The sequence below is a fragment of the Sturnira hondurensis genome, unplaced genomic scaffold, assembly GCF_014824575.4.
Source record: "Sturnira hondurensis isolate 20B ecotype Veracruz unplaced genomic scaffold, ASM1482457v3 Scaffold0021632, whole genome shotgun sequence".
NCBI classification, from domain to species: domain Eukaryota; kingdom Metazoa; phylum Chordata; class Mammalia; order Chiroptera; family Phyllostomidae; genus Sturnira; species Sturnira hondurensis.
This window is the reverse complement of record NW_028094263.1, coordinates 506496-515140: the sequence shown is the minus strand read 5'-3', so window position 1 is coordinate 515140 and position 8645 is coordinate 506496. Positions and strand designations below refer to the sequence as shown.

Sequence of the window (8645 nt, the reverse complement as noted above, 5' to 3'; positions counted from 1 at the left end):
CCAAGCAAGCCCTGGCTGGTGTAGCTCAGTAGCTCAGTGCTCAGTAGCTCAGTGGATTGAGCACCGGCCTGCGAACCAGAGGATCGCGGTTCAATTCCCAGTCAGGGCACATGACTGGGTTGCAGGCTGGTTCCCTGCAGGCCAACTCCCAGCAGGGGATGCACAAAAGGCAACCATACATTGATGTTTCTCTCTCTCTCCTTCCCCTCTAAAGATAAATAAATAAATACAATCTTAAAAAAAAAAGACTGGTGCTTGACATTTAAAATAAATAAATAAAGGTTTCCAAGCATAGCAGGTGATGCCTTTATCCACACACTATCCATATATTGCTGATAAAACCCTTATTGCATCATACATTCTGAGTTCCTTGAAGTTAGGATCCTTGTCCAATTTCCTACACCCTCAGACTACATCATATCAAGCCCCAAACTTTGTGTTAAAGAATTGAAGAGCCCTGGCAGAGTGGCTCAGTTGGTTGGAGTGTCGTCCTGTACAGCAAAAGGCTGCAAGTTCAACCCTGGCCAGGGCACCTTCCTAAGTTATAGGTTGGATGCCCAGGTAGGAGCGCTAAAGAGAGGCAAATGATCAATGTTTCTCTTTCTCTTTCTTTTTCTCTCTCCCTTCCTCTCCAAAATTAATAAACATATCCTCAGGTGAGGATTTTAAAAAAAGAATAGAAGAGAAGCATGTAAAAGTTGACTGGAAAGCTTCTAAAATTTATTTACCTCACATTTCTAACCAAATAGTGTTGGCAATGGCTATACAAATTACCGGAAGATTTTTTTGTCCCAAATTATATTTTTAAAATAGAAATAATTGTTCATCTGTATTCAGAGTTTCTACAACTCCAAGCAAAAACAAACAAAATAGGGTTCAGGACAATATCCAACCGAAGGTTTTCCTTCAGGTAACTTACTTCCCCTAAAACTTTTTTCTTCTCTGAAGACCATGTCCTTATTCCCACATTTCCTGCAGATGCCCTTTCCCACAGCCCCCCCTCCAACCTTAAGATACCACATCAGCCCAGTAGACTTTTTATAAAACAAAAACAACTCAACTATAAGTCATAGCAATCTCCAGCCTTAATTAAGTACATGGTTACAAAGAACCCACATCAGTTTGTCCCAAGTTAAGAAACTATATTTCCAGCTTTGTTTTCTTTCTTTCAAAAATATTTATTAAGTGTATTTGAATGGCAGGCACTAAGCTAGGCAGTGGAAATACAACAGTTCAAGTTAGATCTATCCCTTGACCATTGATTGAGTCAACCAGATCCTTTCTACTGGAATTTTCCAATGTATTTCTTCACTCCAGGTACAACCTCCTTTCTCTAAGCTACCAGAAACCCAATACAGAAACATTTGCTGGACTCTGTACTTCAGGACCCTTCTCGAACTAGTTTCCCGTGGGCAAATACTTTAGGTTTCATGTCTCAAGAGGCCACTCTGCATTGTGTCAACCATTCTGTCCCTTCTTCTCAACTTTCTTCATGGTTTCTACATTTTATTTCTTTAAGGAAGCCTCTTTCGTGACTTCCTTAACTTCCTGGAGCTAAAGGCTCTTTGCCTCATGTGTTGGTCACAAGAGCCTTGAGGGTTGCAGAAAATGTCACATGCCTTAGACTCATTCCTGTCTACGTATAGATGTAATCATTAACAGAGCTAAAGGAAGCTGACATTCTTTGAACACCAAAGAAAGCCTCAAAATCTACTATGGAGAGAATTTTACTTTTCACCAAAAGACTTTTATTTTAAACATTGGTAGTCGTTGAAAGTAAAAACAAGGTGTTATTTAGAGGAACTCAGACTGAAACTGCAAAAGAAACTACCTCTGTGAACACAACTGCAAATCAACATTGAAGGATGTCAGTCACTCAAAGTGACCACAGGTCACCTAAAGGTTGTGGCAGGAGAATTCTCTCATCCAGCACTCAAGCCAGATCCTTGGGAGAATAGTTTAAGAACTAGAGTTCCTTTTTACATAAAAGGGAAAACAACATAATTGACTAGACACTCATTAAACTGAGCTACTGGCATCTCAAAGATTTCAGGCAAGAGGTAGTAAAATTTTAAATAAAAATTTTACTGGTTGCCGCCAACTACTTGTAGGTGAACAGCTGAAAAATTATGCAAAACAAAATTTCCTTCCCAAAATTGGTAAGCGAAGTATACTGGGTTGAAAATGTTCTCCCAAAATTCATGTCTACCTGGAACCTATGAATATGACCTTATTTGGAAATAGTGTACTTGCAGATGTAAACAATTTAAGATGAAGTCATACTGGATTAAGGTGGGCCCTGATTCAATGACTGGTGCCCTTATATGAAGAGAAAAATGTGGACACAGACACAGACAAACAGAGGAGGAATGCCTTGTGAAGAGGCAGTAATTGGAGTGGCACATCTTGAAGCCAAGGAAAGCTAAGGATTGCAGGAAACCACCAGAAGCTAGGAAGAGGGAATGAAGGATTCTTCCCTAGACACTCCTTGGAAATATCATAGCCCTGTGGACATCCGATTGCAGAGTTCTAGCCTCCAGATCTCTAAGAGAATAAATTTCTGTTGTTTTAAGCCACCCCGTTTATGGTATTTGTGTAACAGCCCTCTGAAACTAATATAGAAAGCATATGGGAAAAAAGGCACTTGAGCAACATATTTCAAAACACTCAGTTTAACTTTCACCTCATCTGTAGGCCCCATCTAGGAATGTAAGTTGGATGAGCAAATATGAGCTGACCCTTCATTTGTGGAAATTTTGACAATTGTTGTGTATTCAGTCAAACTAAAAAAAGAGGAAAAAGTAGGAAAAACATTTATTTAAATCATTTCACTATAATGACACTTTTTATAATTTTGGGGGCTCTGTGAGATCGGTTCTGTCCTCTGTTTTGTCTTGGTAGTAAAATACTAATTGTTGTACCTATTGCTTAGACATTTTTACAGCTGCTGAGAAATAGTTCCATCAGACACGCCCAGACTGGCTAGTCTGCATAAGAAATTGCTCATGTCTTCTAGGATTATGTGGTCAACAGCATTTTATACTTGATCCTGTTGAACATATGCTGTATTTGTTCAAGTGACAGAAAGACGGAGCACAGAAGGTACTTTTTCTCTTCTCCTTTCCTTCTATACTTCTTTTCTTTCCTACAGAAACATATAGATAGCTGCAGATGAAATCAACATAAACGTCTGACTATTCTGGATCAAAACATTTTAATTAGTTTTGGGCTAAGTTAGTATATATGCTGACTGTGATGAAAAGAAAATCTGATTTTAGTCTAATATTTGTACTGTTTCTGTCCCCTCCTATGAGAAAACTTCTATTCATCCTTCAGTACCCATCTCAAAACTCAGAAATTCATGCCTAGACACACTGAAATAAAACTATTAAAAGAAAAGGAACAATCTTGAAATGAGTCATTCATGATTCATCACACACGAGTAAACCACAATAAGATTAATGGCTGACTTCTCACCCCAAACAATGGATGCCAGGAGGCAAATATTCAAAGTATACAGGAAGATTACAAACAAACCTCAAATAATGCCCCAACATTCAAAAGTAAATACTTATTTCCTAGTCATTTCAGTGGAAATTTCTCATTCTTTGGTTGTTTTTTTATTATTTTTTAGCATTTCAGTAGGAATATTCTGTCTCCCACATCTATTTTGTCTTTCTAAAAAATTTTATTTATTGATTTAAGCAAGAAAGAGAAACAATGTGTGGTTACAGATTGAACCCTCAGCCTTGGTGTATTGGGACAACACTCTAACCAACTGAGCTACCTGGCCAGGGCTTACTTTGCTTTTTATAAGAATAATTTATGTTTGACTTCTGAAATTATATTATTTTATAAAGCTATGCCTTCAAGGCAGTCGGAAGGGCATCAGGCAGAGCCCTGCTAATAATAGGGGACTGGCAGCCACAGTAGGATCTGTGCTGGCTCAGCACGGGAGGAAGCGCCTCCACACCTTTGGCTTCTTCCATGTTGCCTCCATGAGCAACAGAGAAAAGGTCCTGTTTTCAGACTACAGAGACCTCACTCCACAGAGTTGTGGCCACCATTCAGGGAATGGAGAGGATGGAGTCCCAGGCTGCCTAGCTACAGAACCTGGAGAAACATATGGGGACAGCTGAGAAGAATTTGGCTGACTTTAAGAAGATGACCAGGGATTTTGGAAACCAGCTGGAGAGCAAGTGGGCTGTGCTGGGAAGTCTGGTGCAGAGTGGCTAGAGAACTTGGAGAACCTGCTAAAGAACAGAAACTTCTGGGTCCTGCAGCTGCCCCTAGGCAGCACAGGGGAAGCCCTCAAGGTGTCCCCCATCACTCAAAAATGTCAGAGCCTGTTTTTCACAGCAGAAGTAGGAGAATCTGGAGGACTGGCAGAAGGAGCTTTACAGAAATGTGATGATGAACAACTATGAGACTCTGGTCTCTTCAAAGGTCCTTGGCTAGCCAGAAGGAGAAGTGGAGTTGTGTACAAAGATGCTGGATGACTTGAGGAGGAAAGCTTTGTTGGTGCATGCCTAAGGGAACACTCTGAGCATCTTCCTGGAGAGTTCTCAGGCATTGCAAAAGAGCTTGCTTTTCTGACCAAGGGCAGACTGAGCTCTGGGAGAGTCAGGGCAGTTCTGTCCTCCTGAAACCAGATCCCAGGGACACTAATGTATAGGACCCCACTGAGGGTGGCAGAGACCCTGACAGTGACAGAAGTCTGGGCTGCCCCCTGAAGCAGAAATTTAATAGGCAGGTGCAACTGGGTCAGGAATGTGGGCATGGCCTGAAGCTGAAAAAGGATACCTCCGTTTCCTACGAACCCTCTGAGTGCAAGATCAGCTTCCACTGTGAGAAGCAGCTGGCCACCTATTTGCGGACCCACTCAGGGTGGGAGTCTTTCTCTGCCTCAGAGCTAGAGGACAGTTTTAGGCACAGGTCTTCAGCAGGCCACAGCTGAAGACCCAGTCCAAGACAACAGAACAGCATCAGTGTGAGGCATGCATGAGAAACTTCAGCTGTAGGGTAAGCCTGGTGACCCACCAGCACTGCCACTTGCAGGAGGGTACCAGTGGTGGCCATTGTGTCCAGGAGAGATTCTTGCCCAACAAACTGGTTGCTCTGCCCAGCCATGTGTCCTGGTAGAAGAGTCAGTTCCCTCACCTGTGGTTACAGTGGCAAGAGCTTCAGCCACCTGTCGGATCTGGTGCGGCACCCGCGTATCCTCACCTGTTAGTGGCCCTACAGCTTCACCAAGCGTGAAAGGAGCTGTGCCCAGAGGCATTACTTAGGAGTGGGCAGGTGTGCAGAACACTCTGGGAAGCACAATTCTTTATTTTCTCTTCTTTTGTCGTCTCCTTGTTAGTAGCAAGTAGAAGAAATAATTGAAATGAACTGTTCACCCTGCTCTGAAGAACTTTTTCGAAATCAGAATTTTAATTTTTTAAAAAAAAATACAGCCTGACACTTTAAATAAAATCTAAAAAAAATTTAAAACAAAAAAAAATCAGTACCTGTAGTATACCCATCTCAAATGTTATGTCTTTTTTTAAAAAAAATATTTTAAAGATTTTATTTATTTTTTAGAGAGCAGGAAAGGGAGGGAGAGAGGGAAGAAAACATCTGATGTACTAGAGACACATTAATTGGTTGACTCTCACTAGCCCCCAACTGGGAACCTGGCCCACAATCCATGCACATGCCCTGACCAGGAATCAAACTGACAGCCTTTAGATCCACAGGCTGGAGCTGAATCCACTGAGCCGCACCAGCTGGGGTGCAAATGTCACGTCTTTTTAAAGCCTTTCCCAGAGCCAGATAGAATTCAAAATGCTGTTCTCTGGGCTTCCATAGACTTCTGTTCCAATCGCTGCTATATTACATACTATATATTACTACGGTTAGTTGTTTGACTGTCTCCTCAGCAGACTCAGCTCCTGCTCATCTTTGCATTTCTAGTTTCCAGCATTACGCCTGGTATAAAGCATGCACTTAATAGGCATTTGTTAAAGGGAAAGTTGGATTTTTGATTTTTTAATAAAAGTACTCTTCATTGAATTTAAAGAGCATTTTCCCTCATAGGTATGCTTCAAGGTAGAATAAATTTGAGAACTGTAAATGGAATACAGACACCAGCACCATTGTTTTTTTGAGGTTGATGATCCTGCAATTTTCGCTGACTCCACAGACACTTTCCGATTCTAGCGTCCGTTCTGAACCTTTCCCTGCTGTCCTTCCCGTCTTTGTTAAGAGAATACAGGCATCTGCCGTGGGCCTGTATCCTCCCCACGGATAATGAGGTTCATAAAACAAAGGCGACAGAGAAGAGGCAGGATAAGATCACACTCCTTTTTGTGTGATACCTGTGTTCTTTTGGTGGTAGCAGATTTCTATTAGTGCATTCATTCAAGAAACAGTACTTACTATTGAATGAGTAGGCCCAATGCTAGGGAAGAAAAGGAGTTTATAGTTTGGTACCAGGAAAAAAAAGTCACGTAGAAAGCACTGTATTTTACAAAAAGAAACAGAAAAATCTCATGAGATTCCCAATGAGGAAAATGAAGCTCAAGGAAGTGAACCAACTTGCTCCAGTTCACACACCATGTAGCTTTAGAGCTGAGATTTGTTTCTCTTACATCTGATATCAGATGGACTAAATGGAGGAACTGAGAGTCACAGCTAGTTCCAGATGGTACGAAAGCTTCGGTCTGCTACACACCGAAAATGCTACACACAGCATTTCCGTAGAAATGCTGCCTCCCGTAGACTACTTCTTCAGTATCTGAGAGGGGCAAATGAACCTGTACTAGGTTATTGGCAGTGAAAATAAAAAAGAGTGAGGGGGGTAAAGGCAAGAAATAAATTCAGGACCCAGAATTAGCATGCATGGCAACTAAATATGGAAAGAAAAAAGTGGAATTAAAAATGGTGTAAGCTTGGACCCTGAGGAATTATAAACAATGACATTGTCGTTAGGAGGATTAAGAGTCTAAGGGGAAGGGACAGTTTTTATTTAATGAGAGCTCTAACCCTTCAAAACTCTGCTCTCAAGCCATCCCCCTCAATGTAAGCTTTTCTGACATCCTCAGGGCCATTACACAGTATTTTGTGTGTCAACAACAATGGTAATAATGACCATGATAATGACAGCTAACATTTTAAAATGCAGACAGTGTTGAGAACATGCTAGGTTCCTCTTACTTCTCAAAATAACTGTATGAAGTCAGTACTATTATTAACTCCATTTTACGGATGAGGAAGGGGGCCTTACAGAGTTTTAAGGTTACAGATATTAAGTGGCAAACCAAGATCTGAATTGAGGGAGGGCTCAGGGACAGCACTCTTCCCAGAGGCAAACAGTGAGGTACACAAGGGCACGGGACGCAGTGGCAGACCGACCGTGTGTTCCTGACCTGCCCTGGATCAGCTGAGTGGCTTTACGCAAATTTTCATGCCTCGGTTTCACCAACACCATAGCATGTGTTAAGTGGGGATAATAATAGTATTTGCCTCCCAATATTGTTGTGAGGGTTAAATGAGACCCTATTTACACAGCATTGAGAAAAGTGTGTGGTTCATAAAGTAAATATTTAAGCAAATAATGGTTAAAAGTAAATATCAACCATTGCACTCATACCTCTGGTCTCTATCTATCTACAATATCTATCTCTCTGTCTCTCTCAATGATTAGAACTTTATTTCTCACTGCACCGTGAGCTCCTTTAAGATAGAAAATGTGTCTGTTTCCTTTTCTTTTTAATTTTTTAAGGATTTTATTTATTTATTTATCTTTAGAGGGGAAGAAGAGAGAGAGAAACATCAATGTATGGTTGCCTTTTGTGCGTCCCCTGCTGGGAGTTGGCCTGCAGGGAACTGGCCTGCAACCCAGGCATGTGCCCTGACTGGGAATTGAACTGCAATCCTCTGGTTCGCAGGCCTGTGCTACACCAGCTCTACTGAGCTACACCAGCCAGGGCTCTGTTTCATTTTCTTATCCCCAGCACCTAGGATCACGTCTGTTACATATTAGGGCCTCAGTAAGCATTTGTTGCCTGAATGACATTATTCCAGCAGCTTGACACTCTATCTCTGAGCCTTGGAAAAGAGAGGTGGATGGAAAAATTAGGTATGAGTCCCACGCACAGACATTTACACCTGACAACAAGCAGGGCTGCTATGAATAGAGGGAATAGAACTAGAACGCTGGAGAAAGACCGAGGGCAGGAGATGAAAGGAGACAGAAAAGCAGCTCAGGAGGGTACACTTTCAAGAAAGCCATGGGGGGAAAAAAAGTTCAAGGGAATTAAGCTGAGTCCAGATGAACGGGTGTCTTAAAGGTCAAGTATGAAAAATTGGTGGTTGGCATGCAGCTGACTCTGAAGTTTAAAAAAATGGTTTTTGTTTTTTGTTTTTAAAGGCTCAGAGAAGAGAAATGAGCGTCATTGCCTAAGGTTTCTAAGACTTGACAGGCTTTCAAATGTGGGACTCTACCTTGCTGGGAAAGTTGAGAGAGCAAGAGAGCACGTTTAAGTTCACCAGTGCACGGGAGGATCTGGGGCTCTCCAAGGTGCTGCTTCTCCGCTAAATCGTAACGCAGTTCAATTCTATTTTCACTCTCAATGTGAACTAGAGAAATCAAATAAAACGTG

General features: G+C 41.7%; 1 pseudogene; it reads left to right on the top strand.

Moving 5' to 3' along the window:
* The first annotated feature begins 553 nt into the window (after positions 1-553).
* On the top strand, positions 554-5351 carry LOC118977989 (zinc finger protein 212-like; annotated as a pseudogene).
* The last annotated feature ends 3294 nt before the right edge of the window (positions 5352-8645 follow it).